Source organism: Triturus cristatus, chromosome 10, assembly GCF_964204655.1.
Source record: "Triturus cristatus chromosome 10, aTriCri1.1, whole genome shotgun sequence".
NCBI classification, from domain to species: Eukaryota; Metazoa; Chordata; class Amphibia; order Caudata; family Salamandridae; genus Triturus; species Triturus cristatus.
The window spans coordinates 805,086,657-805,101,408 of NC_140593.1; positions in this window are offsets into that span (position 1 = coordinate 805,086,657).

Below are 14,752 nucleotides of genomic sequence, written 5' to 3' on the forward strand. Positions count from 1 at the left end.
GGATTACAATAATAAGGGCTTCCAAAAAGGAACCACAGGCTTGGGAATTGGATATAAAAGAATTAAAAAGTTGTAACAATTTGGGAGCAAAAATGGAGGAGAAAGCAGAAAGTAATTCAACTGAAAATCCATCAGGGCCAGGAGCCTTCGCTTTTTTCAAAGATTTAAGAGCATCAGTTAATTCTTGTAGAGAAATATCTTCTTCAAGGGGCTTAAAATTATCTAGGGAGGTTTTGGGTTTGGGGATATCACGGAAAAAAGAAATAAAGTCTTCTTCAGAGGGTTTGGTAGTTTCTGTATATAAGAGATTATAATATGATTGAAATGTGGAAATAATATCAGTATCAGATGAAAGGAGTGTGTTGTTTGATTCTGACTGAATGGGGCCAATCAGTTTACGTTCTGATTTAATTTTTAGATAATTTGCTAACATTTTTCCAGCTTTGTTTTGGCCTCCATGATATTTCGATTTGATCTTAAGGAGTATGTTACAGGCATCTGTAGTGACTATTTTATTCAAATCAGATTTAGCTTTGATTAATTCTTGTAGAGAAGAGGGGGATTTCGAGGAGTAATAAGTGATGTTCTACCGTGTTCAAAAGGGCTAGGGTTTCTTTGTATTTAGTATGCAATAACTTTTTCTTCTTTGAGGAGTAAGCAATAGTGAAGGCTCTAAAGGATGTTTTAAAAGCGTCCCAATTGTTGTGTAAGGAGGTGTCTGAAGAATTATTAAAGGTAAAGAATTCCTTAATGAAAGAGGTCGCTTCTTGAATAAAGGTACGGTCAGATAAAAGATAATTGTTAAAACGCCATCTGCCTTGTTTACAAGTGGTGAGAGATAGGTCAATAAGGGTGGAGATGGGAGCATGGTCAGATATAAAGATAGATCCAATGTCAGAGGACTGGAGACAAGGCAGCAGAGATTTGGAAATTAGGATATAATCACTACGAGATCTGGTATGGTGTACGGGTGAAAAGAAGATAAACTCCGAACTATCTGGGTTACATGTTTTCCAGGTGTCAAATAGTGGACGAGAGGAAATGGCTGATTGAAATGCTTTGTGGGATTTGTCAGGTTTAAACTTGCATTTGGATTGCCTATCAGTAAATGGATCTAACCAATTATTAAAATCACCACCAACCACAATATTAGAATTGGAGATTGATAATAGTTTCAGCTTAATAGATTGCCAAAATTCAGAGTCTGGTTTAACAGGACCATAAATATTGAAAAAAGTTATTTGCCTTTTATTTATGACAACATCTGCTAGTACCCATCGACCATCAGGGTCGCAATCTGATGATATTATCTGTGCATTAATAGATTTATGAAACAATATAGCGATACCACCATGACAATCAGCAGCAGGAGAGAAAACAATTTGACTAAGCCAATGGCGTTTAAGTTTCAGGGATTCTTTGTCATTACAGTGGGTTTCCTGTAAAAAAGCAACCTGTGTATTAAGTTTAGCAAGATGAGACAATACCTTTTGATGCTTGACAGGGTGACCAAGACCACGAACATTCCACAAAATCACATTAACCATGACTCTGGATGCAGGTGAACATGAGGAAATAGGAACACAGTACTGCGGGATCAACAGGAAAAAAGAAGAAAAGACATTGTTCAATATGTAAAAAGAAAGACCTACTATAGAAGATAAAACAAATACCGAAAAACAATGTTAAAAATGAGGGAAAGTGCGTAGAAGAGAAGAAGAAATAGACAAAAAGAAAAGAAACAAGCGGGAATAGAAAAGAGTAGAAACAAATAAACAGATCAAGGATTCTGCGTCCTCGGGTATTCCAGGGGCTGACAATCTGCACCAAGCAGTGGCTATGGAGGAGTTCAGAGAGCTCGCTGATTGCAAAATGTGTTTTTTCTTTGGAAATTTGCAAGGGCCTGCCGCTACAGCGAGGGGGAACACCCAGGCTTTACATTGGCTCAACTCCTCTGACTGCAGATGGGGAGCAAATTAATTCAAGAGCTCCTACTTGAAGATGACACTCGGACCTCTGATATTGATGTGGTCTTAGCAGAATTGTTGCATTACTACACTCCTCTTTGCACCTCTTGCTGAACTGGGGAGGAAACTGTGATAGCAAAACACCTATCGGATGTGGCCATGGTTTGGCTGTCCTCCCATCAACCAAGAAAGAGAGAAATGGTTCTGTCGGGGGTCAATTACTTGTAGTACATAGCCAATGCTTATGGATGTCAAAATCAATGATTTTTCAAAGAACAAAGTATAACACGCAACAGAGAAATTGAGTCCATCAAAGATTTTTTTTTTTAAATGATGAACAAAAATTAGTCGTAGGCTGTCGCAATTTACACTTTCAATTGTAAACGTGAACTGGGTGACTGTGGTGAACAGTGACATGTGATAAGTGGTGATAGATTACTGTATACAACATCAATTGTAAACAATGTGACGAGAAGGGGAAAAAACAATTTCATAAAAAGTCGTTATTGTTTTACACATATGCTACGACTAATTTTTGTTCATCATTTAAAAAAAAAAATCTTTGATTGACTCAATTTCTCTGTTGTGTGTTATACTTTGTTCTTTGAAAAATCATTGATTTTGACATCCATAAGCATTGGCTATGTACTACAAGTAATTGACCCCCCGACAGAACCATTTCTCTCTTTCTTGAATACGTATACCCAGGTTCTGAGGGACACTGGGTTGCCCCATTACGTTTATTGTGTCCCAGCAACAGCAATTCCTCAGTGAACCAATTGCGGGCGAAGTAATGATCACTGCCACAGACTCCATGGACAAGTCCAAGACCCCTAGTTCGGATGGGCTCCCGGGCCTATTTTACAAAACATATCAGCATCTCCTAGCCCCTCATTTGCCGGAGGTTTATGCTGAATCTCTTGACACTGGAATCCTTCTCCACCCGAAGGTGCTTGCGACCCAGCTGTCTCTTCTCCTGATAACAATCATCTCCCCTCTTCAATCAGGCTTTGTTCTGAATCGTTCCACTTATATAAATTTGTGCATGCTTTTTTCAGTATTTAACCAGATCTCTCTGGATACCCCCACATCTGTGGCCTTTCTTGATGTGGAAAAAGCCTTGGACTCCCTCGATTGGCCCTTCCTATATGCCTTCCTGTATGCCACCCTCCAAAAACGTGGTCTCCCATCTGGATTTACATCCTTACTACAGCGTCTGTATTCTCAGCCTATGACCTGCATTCGTGCTAATGGTTCTCTTTCAGCTTCCTTTATGCTGGTGAGGGGCACAGGGTAAGGATGCCCTCTCTCCCCAATCTTATTCATCATTGCAATGTGTAGGAAGGTGGAATCTGACTATATGGTTGCCGCCACTTTTTTCCTGGTGTTTGCATGGTTTTTGACTAGTCTGGCTGGGATCCTGCTATCCAGGACCCCAGCCTATCTGCTTACTCCCTTAAACGACTTGGTGTGCATATTAGATGCACTAGTGATTGGATACTGTGGTACCTTATGAGCCCCTAGTATATGGTACCTTAGGTACCTAGGGCATTGGTACTTCACAGGCCTACCAGGGGCTGCAGCATGTATTATGCCACCCCTGGGAAGCATTCTCAATCTGACACAACGGGCCTGCTACTGCAGCCTGTGTGAGGTAGTGTTAGCACTCCTCACTGAGGTATAGGTTCCTATATCTCACCATACACACACATATAAACCAATCAGCCACCCCTATTGCAGGCCCTATCAATCCTGTGGGCAGGGTGCTTGGTTTACTATGTGAGGGGGTGCTTCTGCCTGAGCAGGACCCCTCTGCAGCTGGCAGAGTCTATTCTCTGCTGCTGTTTGTGGATGTGGTTAAACCATATACTCTTAAGTGCATTATAACCTCGTGGTAAATGCTAACTTTGGGATGACTGCATCAAAACATGTTGTGTTTGGTGTCAAACAACTTGGAATCATACCCCCACACCAGTAACTGCTGTGGGAGTATGATCCCACCCTTCTAGAGGGGATGATATGTACCCACTGTACTAAACGGTAGAAATCTCATAGAGCCCTGGCATCACAAAATGGATGCCACCAGCACAGAGACTGGGCTGCCCTCCTGCTGCTGACCGAAACTCGCAGTGGAGGAAGCCCAACAAAAGGCATGCTGTCACAGGGAGGTGTTACCGCCTCCCAGACAGGATGTAGTGTATTGGAGCTGGGTGGGTGCACTCTTAGAGTGCTTTGAAGTCCTGCACTGGGGGAGCAGTAGGCTCCTCTGTGCATATGCCAGTTCAAACCGGTCCAGGGGCTACCTGCCCCTGCTCTGGTGCGAAACTGGACAAAGGGAAGTGGGTGTAACCACCCACTACCCTGACCCTCCTAGAGGAGTGGTCATAGAGCTAGTCCCTCCCATATCTTCACTATAAGATACCAAGCATTGCCAATGCAATCCAGATTAACCCTGGACGACGCTCTACAAAGAAGAATCCTGGCACTTCGACGTTCCACTATCTCTGGAAGACTGAAGAATCTCCCTTGGAGTCAAGGAGTGACTCCCCTGCTTGGCAGTCACCAGTAACTTGAATCAACGGTTGCAAACTTTGCCACTCCCGCCGGAGTTCGAAGTCCCTGCTGCCCCGGTAGCAGATTTCCTGACTTCTCGATGGCCCCTGTGAGTCCCCAGCGAAGCTGTGGCGAGTGGACCCCACGAGTGATGAGGAACAGCAATACCCGGGGACCGTGCACTATTGTCAAGTGCAAACCCTAAACCATGGGTACTCACAAACTTTCTCTCGGGGGCCAAATTTACAGGGCCGAGGGCCGCACCGGTGGGGGCGGGGTCAGAGGGGGAAGGGCGGGGCTAAAGGGAAAAAAAATTGTGACCATGAGGTTGAACACAGGTCCCTGCAGCAGACGCCGTCGTCCACTGAGCCACCAGACCCGGCATACACATATCTCTCTCTCTCTCCCCGTCTGTCTCTCTCCATCTGTCTCCCTCCGTCTGTCTCTCTCCGTCTGTCTCCCTCCGTCTGTCTCCCTCCGTCTGTCTCCCTCCGTCTGTCTCCCTCCATCTGTCACCCTCCTCCCTCTGTCGCCCTCCTCCCTCTGTCACCCTCCTCCCTCTGTCTCCCTCCTCCCTCTGTCGCCCTCCTCCCTCTGTCGCCCTCCTCCCTCTGTCACCCCCCTCTCTCTGTCGCCCTCCTCCCTCTGTCGCCCTCCTTTCTCTGTCGCCCTCCTCCCTCTGTCCCCTCCTCTCTCCGTCTCCCTCTCTCTCCCTCCCTCTGTCTCTCTCTCCCTCCCTGTGTCTGTCTCCCTCCATCTCCCTCCCTCCGTCTCCCTCTCTGCCTCCCTCTATGTCTCCCTCTATGTCTCCCTCCCTCCGTCTCCCTCCGTCTCCCTGTCTCTCTCCCTTCCTCTGTCTCCCTCCCTCTCCCTCCCTCTCCCTCCGTCTCCCTCCCTCCGTCTTCCTCTCTGCCTCCCTCTATGTCTCCCTCCCTCCATCTCCCTCCCTCTCCCTGTCTCTCTCCCTTCCTCTGTCTCCCTCCCTCTCCCTCTGTCTCCCTCCGTCTCCCTCTGTCTCCCTCCCTCCGTCTCCCTCCCTCTCCCTGTCTCTCTCCCTTCCTCTGTCTCCCTCCCTCTCCCTCTGTCTCCCTCTCTCTGTCTCCCTCCCTCTCCCTCTGTCTCCCTCTCTGTCTCCCTCCCTCTCCCTCGGTCTCCCTCTCTCTGTCTCCCTCGCTCTCCCTCTGTCTCCCTCTCTCTGTCTCCCTCCCTCTCCCTCTGTCTCCCTCTCTCTGTCTCCCTCTCTCTGTCTCCCTCTCTCTGTCTCCCTCCCTCTGTCTCCCTCCCCCTCCCTCTGCCTCCCTCCCTCTCTGCCTCCCTCTGTCTTTCTCTGTCTCCCTTCCTCTCCCTCCCTCTGCCTCCCTCCCTCCCTCTCTCACCCTCTGTCTCCCACCCTCCCTCTGTCACCCTCCATCTCCCTATGTCTCCATCCCTGTCTCACCCAGACTGCCTCTCTCTGTCTCCCTCTCTCTGTCACCCTCTTTCAACCTCTGTCTTCCTCCCTCTTTGTCTCCCTCCCTCTGTCTCCCCTAGACTACCTCTCTCCCTCTCCCTCCCTCTGTCACCCCACCCTGTGTGTGTGTCAGCCCTCAGCCCGGCTGAGACAGCTTCCCAGCGCACACACACACAGCCGCACCAATTGCCCCATGTCCCTGGCGGTTACTGGGTTTCCCTTGTGTAAAAAAACTTCAATAGTTGTAAACCTGGAGCAACAGTACGCTGCTGCCGTAGACTGTTAAATAGTTTTTTCTCACTGAAACTTTAGCAGACTGTGCTGCTTTATACTAGAAATATAGCAGCATCTGTTGACATCGCTAGAGTAACTACAGAGCACAACACAACGAAAGAAAATAACAGAAAGTAAAATAGCAACATAACAAAACATAATAAGGCGCAACACAATAAACAGCCACAACCGAAGGCAACACAACAATCTAAATACAACATAAAAACAAAATGACACCAAAAAAATTCATTTTCAACACCAAAAAAAAGCACCCCAACACATATGCACAAATATTCTTGTCACACATCGCCACCTCCGCAAATGTGCTTTCATAATAAGGTGGTAGAAGGTGTTTGTAACAAGCCTTGCCTTTAATACCACGGACATAAACTTGTACCAGTCAAAACTGTGTTGTGATCCAGCCTTTGGTGCCTTACCGTACCGCATTCATCTTTATGTGATTGTACTCTGAAGGCTGAAAAACGTGCGATTCACATTGTTTATGCCGTTAAGCAAGGCCCACGTTAAAAAAGTCGAAAACAATGAATAAAAAGGAAATAAATGCATTACTACTTGAACTTAAAGTAGCGTTGCAGCAATCTCTGATGCCCTTCGAACCCCACGGTATTGGAGCCACGCCTTCACTCTTGGCTTCCACCGCCTGCGCGCACACCAAGCGGTCCATGGCCGTTCCTCGTCTCCAGGCAGGCCCCATCTTAAACATGGTAGTCTCAGGGTGTGTCAAGGACAGATGATCTCAACCTCGCGGACAGAACAAGAGGCCCTGTGAACCCGCCCGTCTTGAGCCCTGCCCATGGGTATCATTTACCTGCCCCTCCGGGCGACAGACCCGCCCTAAACGTTAACATCAGTCAAGTCACCAGAGCTATAAAGTCATTCAGGGGCTCGAAGACTTATCATTGACTGAGGACAAAGCATCATCGTCACTGTATCTTTCCGCCAGAACTAAAGTTAGTGCTATCAAATATCCGGAAGTTTAAAGTGGAGCAGTGTGCGGTTTATAGATAAGAGCGCTTTATTGTCACTAAAAATGCCAGCAATCCTGCCAGCCGTGATCTTGTGCCAGTCTGAAGTGTCTCGTTTCACAAGAGCACTCAAAAGTACCCTTAACAGGATTTTTAAAAAATGGGGAAATATTTGTTATTATAATTGAGAGAATGGCTTTTAGTTTGGTTGCTTCCCAGCGCGCGCACACACAGCCGCACCCGAGTACTTCACAGGTCTTTAAAATACCATTTACATGTTAATAAAGCTTTGTTGTATTTCACCTCTTAGCCCCCTGCATCTCCACTTTGACAATCACTGGAATCCCCGGCCCCCACAGAGCAGAGTCTCAGAGGCCCGGCTGCTGCAACCGGCAGTGTTTGCTAACACTATTGATTTTTTTTTAGAAAACAGAGGTAGGATGTCTGCAAGGTCCGCGGGCCGCCAAGGAAGGCTTGCCGGGCCGCTGGCGGCCCGCGGGCCGTACTATGAGTACCCGTGCCCTAAACCATCACCTACGAAGTTGTGCTTTGGACCATTTGTGGCCCAAGTCCCTAGCAGGTTTTTTTTCCAAAAATCAGCTGCCTACCTTGCCCCGAGTGGCCGTGGGCTCCTGTGAGGTTTTTCCTGTGAAGGTGTCTTTGCGGTTGCTGGCCCGTTGGCTAGTGACCCCCACGAAGACTTTCTCATCAACTTCAAGGGCTCTTCTGGTTGCTCCAGGCTTGCCCTCACTTACCTTCACTGGGTAAGTCCATCAGACCTTGCTGGTCTGCACCATTGTCAATCTTCAATCTACACGAGACTTGCAGTTGCCAAGGCTTGTTGGCACCAATCCGGTTGCCAACACCACCATCAGCTGCAGACCTTGTGGTACCCTCCAAATCCAGCTGCTGGTCATCATCGATCTCTCCTGGACCTCGTGAGCGAAGAGACAAAACTCTATCAGCGACCTGAAACAACGCGACATCGGTGGTCATCCATCTTGCTGGCCACCGGTCACTGGCAAGTGACCTTGAACACTGTCCCCTCAATTTTCATGTCTTCACCATCTTCAATCCACCTTCGGATTCCAGCGGACACCTCTCCAGTCATCACAAGCAGCAAGTCTTCAGTGATCTCCATTGAAAACAGCATCTCGACCCGACACCAAAAGACACCTATGCACCCGGCTTCCCTGGGTGAGGTAACTCGTGCACTCCAGTGCCCAAGTGTGTGTTTGCCCTCGAGATACTTACTTTGTAAGTGGCTAGCTTGTTGACTGTCCAGAAGTGCCCTAAACCTTTAAAATACAAACCGCGACTTGTGCCATTGAAACCAATAGGAAACCCGCGGCTGTGTTTAGACACTGCACGCGTCTCCCGTGGGCTGATTACTTACCTGCTAACACTGCAGAAGTGAAGCCCCAGCGATTCCCAAGGCCCTAGGCCTTTTCATTTTGCAAGTCGAGTTTGTTAAACCATTTTCTTAGTATATGGTCTGGTACGCCCCTAGGGCTCCAGCCATATTTGTGCTTAATTTATTGAGAAGCGTTGACATTTGAATGTGTACTTGTCTTCTAATCTCATAAAGAGATTAGTAGAGTGTGTCTAGAAATAAATACATATATATTTGATATATATACCTGTGTGGTGTCCTTTCATTTAGTAATTCAAGAGATTATAAGGTAAAACAAGCTGCTTTACATTCCTCAGAGACTTAGCCTGAAGGCTGCTCTCCACAGCTACCACTAGGATAGCTTTCTTTAAAAGGTTGTCTTAAACCTATCTACCATAAGAGTCGAATTGGACTGGTGCAAGGTGGCCACTATAACTAGTGACCAGCATATGCCAGGCCAACTTCTCACATTGGTGGGCAGCGTGTGGGATTCCAGCTTGCCATTGTTTTACCAGAAAATCTCTATTTGAATTACTAACTGAAAACCACTTAAGGTACTCAAGGTACATATAAAGTCAAGCTAGTATCAATAAGTTCTACTGAACTTAGAGTTGTTTGTGAAGGGCTAAGCACACCCTTGCTACAACTCAAGCTAGGTTCAGTAGGCCTCAACTAGTGTAGGTAGTACAACACTAGTATGTCCTACCAGGGTGGAGCCAGTGGGTCCATCCCATCTCAGTACAAAGACATAGCCTACACTGAATTGAAGGCATTATGCTTTGAAAGGAAACTGAGGGTAGGCAGGAGTCCCTCCTCACAACACCTGATAGATCTGTTAGTAGCAGATGATCTGAAACTAGCTCTAGGAATTAGTGGATCTGGATCAGGGGGTGGGTCAACCATAGTCTCTGGGTCTGATGATGAAAATCAGGATGACCAGGAGTCTGAGGTTGAAGGGCCAGACCCAGAAAGGTCTGAACAGAACAGAGGAATTCTCCCTAAGAGAACTGAAAGAGTGGAAGATAGGCCAAGGTCCCTCTCCAGAGACTCTGACCATTCATATAACTCTGGAAGAGAATATGTTCAGCAGAGGAACTCTAACTATCCCAGAGAGACCTCCTCTGACAGAAGGTTCAAGATGCTCCAGTATGAGGAAGCTATGCTTGCCCTCAGAACCAAGCAATTGGCCTTAGATAGGGAAGCCTTCGAGCTCCAAAGAGCTTCTAAGAAGGAGGGGTTAGATACCCCTGGTGGCAGCAACAGTGTCCCTAGAGGCAGAGATTACATTCCAGACCATAGGAACCTGTCCAAGGTTGTTCCTCCCTACCAGAGTGCGGATGATATCCACAAATGGATAACTGCTATGGATGGAGAGGGCCTGTAAAGTTCAACAGGTCCCCCAGAAACAGTGGGCAGCAATCTTGTGGCTCTCTTTTTCAGATAAAGGTAGAGACAAGCTCCTCACTGTTAGAGAAGAGGATGCTAATGATTATGAAGCCCTGAAGAGTGCTTTGATAGATGGGTTTGGCTTAACCACTGAACAGTACAGGTTCAAGTTCAGAGACACCCAGAAAGCACAGACTCAGGATTGGGTGGACTTTGTAGATTGTGCTACCAAGGCTCTGGAGGGTTGGGTAGTTGGCAGTAGAGTCACTGACTTTAAAGGTTTGTATAATTTGATTATGAGAGAGCAGATCCTTAATAATTGTCAAAACCAACTCTTACACCAGTACCTGGTGGACTCTGATCTGACCTCTCCCCAAGAATTAGGGAAGAAGGCAGACAAATGGGTCAGAACCAGGGTTAGGCCCAAGAACCAAGGTGGTGACCAGAAGAAAGATTCCACTAAGCCCAAAGAGAAAGGTGGGGATAATAAAATAGAAAAGTCCTCTGAAGGGCCCCAAAAACCCAGTTCTGGGGGTGGGTCCCAAAATCCTTCCTCTTCCAATAAGAAACCATATTGCCATGTGTGCAAGCAACCTGGCCACTGGAAAACTGATTCCAGCTGTCCAAAGAATGGCAATAAAGAAAATGTCCCTCCTACTGCAGCTCCAACACCTCCTGTTACTACCAGTAGTAATCCCCCAGGTGGTGGGAGTGCACCCAAAAACTTAGTTGGGTTTTCTTGGGGAACTCAGGTGGACTCTGGCCTAACCAGGTCCCCTACACAAGCAACTCTAGTATGTGATGGTGGAATGGGGTTTGCCAACTTTACCATGAGTCCCAATATCTTGGGCAGGTCCAGACAAGAGCCTATGATCAATGTTCAGAAGGCTGTAGCCTACAGGGACACAGGGGCTAGTGTCACCATGGTGACAAGGAGACTAGTGCCCCTAGAACAGCTTTTACCTGAGTTTAGCTACCAGGTGACCAATATTGATGGAATTAGGACAGACCATCCCATGGCAGTAGTACATCTCAGCTGGGGAGGGGTCACTGGCCCAAAGAGAGTGGCCGTGTCCCCAACCTTGCCTGTAGATTGTTTACTGGGGAATGATCTAGAAATCTCAGCCTGGGCAGAGGTAGACCACAATGCCCATTTAAGAATTTTAGGCATTCCTGAGAGAGTGGATGAGGCCCTGAGGGCCTCACCTCCACCCCAGGAGAAAGTAAGGGGAGTGAAGCCTGAAACTATTGATCACTCCACACAAACAGAGAGCATAGGGGGTGAGGAACAGTCCTCCCCCCACCAGGCTAACGGTAAGGGTCAAGTTCCTAAGGTAACTGATCCTGCCCCTTGTGAAGTAACTGCCCCAGAAGTGGTCAGGCCTGTCCTGGCCACAGCTCTGATGGCAGGGGATCCTTCCAAGGTGGTACCCAGTCTGGAGCAGGTATCCTGCCCTCTCTACCCTGCCTCAGTCAGCCCAGGGCTGTAGAGGTGAGGGAGGTCAGTGGACCCTTAGTGGGCCCCTGTCCAGAGGAACCCCCTCATCAGCAGATTAGGGACACCCAGCAGAGTAGTTCTAGCCAGGTGAATATTCCTCTACAAACTGAGGGATCCCCCTTACCCCTAGGTACAGTTACCCCCCAGATGGACTCTGTTGGGCACCGGGAAACCTGGGGCATAGTTGCCCCAAACATTCCAATGCCCTCCACTATTCCAATCAGAGGGACCCAACCCCCAGCTGTAGGCAGCCAGAGGTTGACCCTTAGGGCCAGATATGACACAGTCATGGACAGAAAGGCTTCCATGGTGACCAGTGTTCTGAGGAAGTTGAGACCACCCCAAATAGGGCCTCACTTCCAGACTCAGACACCCCACCAGCCTACTTCTGTACCAGAAAACAATTCAGGTAATTTCCCTAGACTTTGGAGAAACTCTAAAACCCCTTGGGGTAAGATTTCCCAAGTGGACCATGAGACAGAGAGCAACCATGCTAGTGCAGGTTCTTCCTTATATGGCCACTCAGGAAATAAAGGCTTAACTGGACAAGGTTAGCCTTATCTCCTTTCGTATGGGCGGGGGTCATGTAGGAAGGTGGCATCTGACAATATGGTTGCCCCCACTTTTTTCCTCGTGTTTGCATGGTTTTTGACTAGTCTGGCTGGGATCCTGCTATCCAGGACCCCAGCCTATCTGCTTACTCCCTTAAACGACTTGGTGTGCATATTAGATGCACTAGTGATTGGATACTGTGGTACCTTATGAGCCCCTAGTATATGGTACCTTAGGTACCTAGGGCATTGGTACTTCACAGGCCTACCAGGGTCTGCAGCATGTATTATGCCACCCCTGGGAAGCATTCTCAATCTGACACCACGGGCCTGCTACTGCAGCCTGTGTGAGGTAGTGTTCGCACTCCTCACTGAGGTATAGGTTCCTATATCTCACCATACACACACATATAAACCTATCAGCCACCCCTATTGCAGGCCCTATAAATCCTGTGGGCAGGGTGCTTGGTTTACTATGTGAGGGAGTGCTTCTGCCTGAGCAGGACCCCTCTGCAGCTGGCAGAGTCTATTCTCTGCTGCTGTTTGTGGATGCGGTTAAACCATATACTCTTAAGTGCATTATAACCTCGCGGTAAATGCTAACTTTGGGATGAGTGCATCAAAACCTGTCGTGTTTGGTGTCAAACAACTTGGAATCATACCCCCACACCAGTAACTGGTGTGGGAGTATGTTCCCACCCTTCTAGAGGGGATGACATGTACCCACTGTACTAAACGGTAGAAATCTCATAGAGCCCTGGCATCACAAAATGGATGCCACCAGCACAGACACTGGGCTGCCCTCCTGCTGCTGACCGAAACTCGCAGTGGAGGAAGCCCAACAAAAGGCATGCTGTCACAGGGAGGTGTTACCACCTCCCAGACAAGATTTAGTGTGTTGGAGCTGGGTGGGTGCACTCTTAGAGTGCTTTGAAGTCCTGCACTGGGGGAGCAGTAGGCTCCTCTGTGCATATGCCAGTTCAAACCGGTCCAGGGGCTACCTGCCCCTGCTCTGGTGCGAAACTGGACAAAGGGAAGTGGGTGTAACCACTCACTACCCTGACCCTCCTAGAGGAGTGGTCATAGAGCTAGTCCCTCCCATATCTTCACTATAAGATACCAAGCATTGCCAATGCAATCCAGATTAACCCTGGACGACGCTCTACAAAGAAGAATCCTGGCCCTTCGACGTTCCACTATCTCTGGAAGACTGAAGAATCTCCATTGGAGTCAAGGAGTGACTCCCCAGCTTGGCAGGCACCAGTAACTTGAATCAACAGTTGCAAACTTTGCCGCTCCCGCCGGAGTTCGAAGTTCCTGCTGCCCCAGAAGCAGATTTCCTGACTTCACGACGGCCCCTGTGAGTCCCCAGCGAAGCTGTGACGAGTGGACCCCACGAGTGACGAGGAACAGCAATACCCGGGGACCGTGCACTATTGTCGAGTGCAAACCCTAAACCATCATCTAAGAAGTTGTGCTTTAGACCATTTATGGCCCAAGCCCTTGCCCCGAGTGGCCGTGGGCTCTTGTGAGGTTTTTCCTGTGAAGGCATCTTCACGGTTGCTGGCCCGTTGGCTAGTGACCCCCACGAAGACTTTCTCATCAACTTCAAGGGCTCTGCTAGTTGCTCTAGGCCTGCCCTCACTTACCCTTGCTGGGTAAGTCCATCAGACCTTGCTGGTTTGCACCATTGTCAATCTTCATTGTACACGAGACTTGCAGTTGCCAAGGCTTTTTGGCACGAATCCAGTTGCCGACACCACCATCAGCTGCAGACGTTGTGGGACCCTTCAAATCCAGCTGCTGGTCATCATCAATCTCTCCTGGACCTCGTGAGCTAAGAGACAAAACTCCATCAGCGACCTGAAACGACGCGACATCGGTGGTCATCCATCTTGCTGGCCACCGGTCACCGGCAAGTGACCTTGAACACCGTCCCCTCAATTTTCAGGTCTTCACCATCTTCAATCCACCTTCGGATTCCAGCGGACACCTCTCCAGTCATCACAAGCAGCAAGTCTTCAGTGATCTCCATTGAAAACAGCATCTCGACCTGACACCAAAAGACACCTATGCACCCGGCTTCCCTGGGTGAGGTAACTCGTGAACTCCGGTGCCCAAGTGTGTGTTGGCCCCCGAAATACTTACCTTGTAAGTGGCTAGCTTGTTGACTGTCCAGAAGTGCCCTAAACCTTTAAAATACAAACCTCGACTTGTGCCATTGAAACCAATAGGAAACCCGCGGCTGTGTTTAGACACTGCACGCGTCTCCCGTGGGCTGATTACTTACCTGCTAACACTGCAGAAGTGAAGCCCCAGCGATTCCCAAGGCCCTAGGCCTTTTCATTTTGCAAGTCGAGTTTGTTAAACCATTTTATTAGTATATGGTCTGGTACGCCCCTAGGGCTCCAGCCATATTTGTGCTTAATTTATTGAGAAGTGTTGACATTTGAATGTGTACTTGTCTTCTAATCTCATAAAGAGATTAGTAGAGTGTGTCTAGAAATAAATACATATATATTTGATATATATACCTGTGTGGTGTCCTTTCATTTAGTAATTCAAGAGATTATAAGGTAAAACAAGCTGTTTTACATTCCTCAGAGACTTAGCCTGAAGGCTGCTCTCCACAGCTACCACTAGGATAGCTTTCTTTAAAAGGTTGTCTTAAACCTATCTACCATAAGATTCGAAT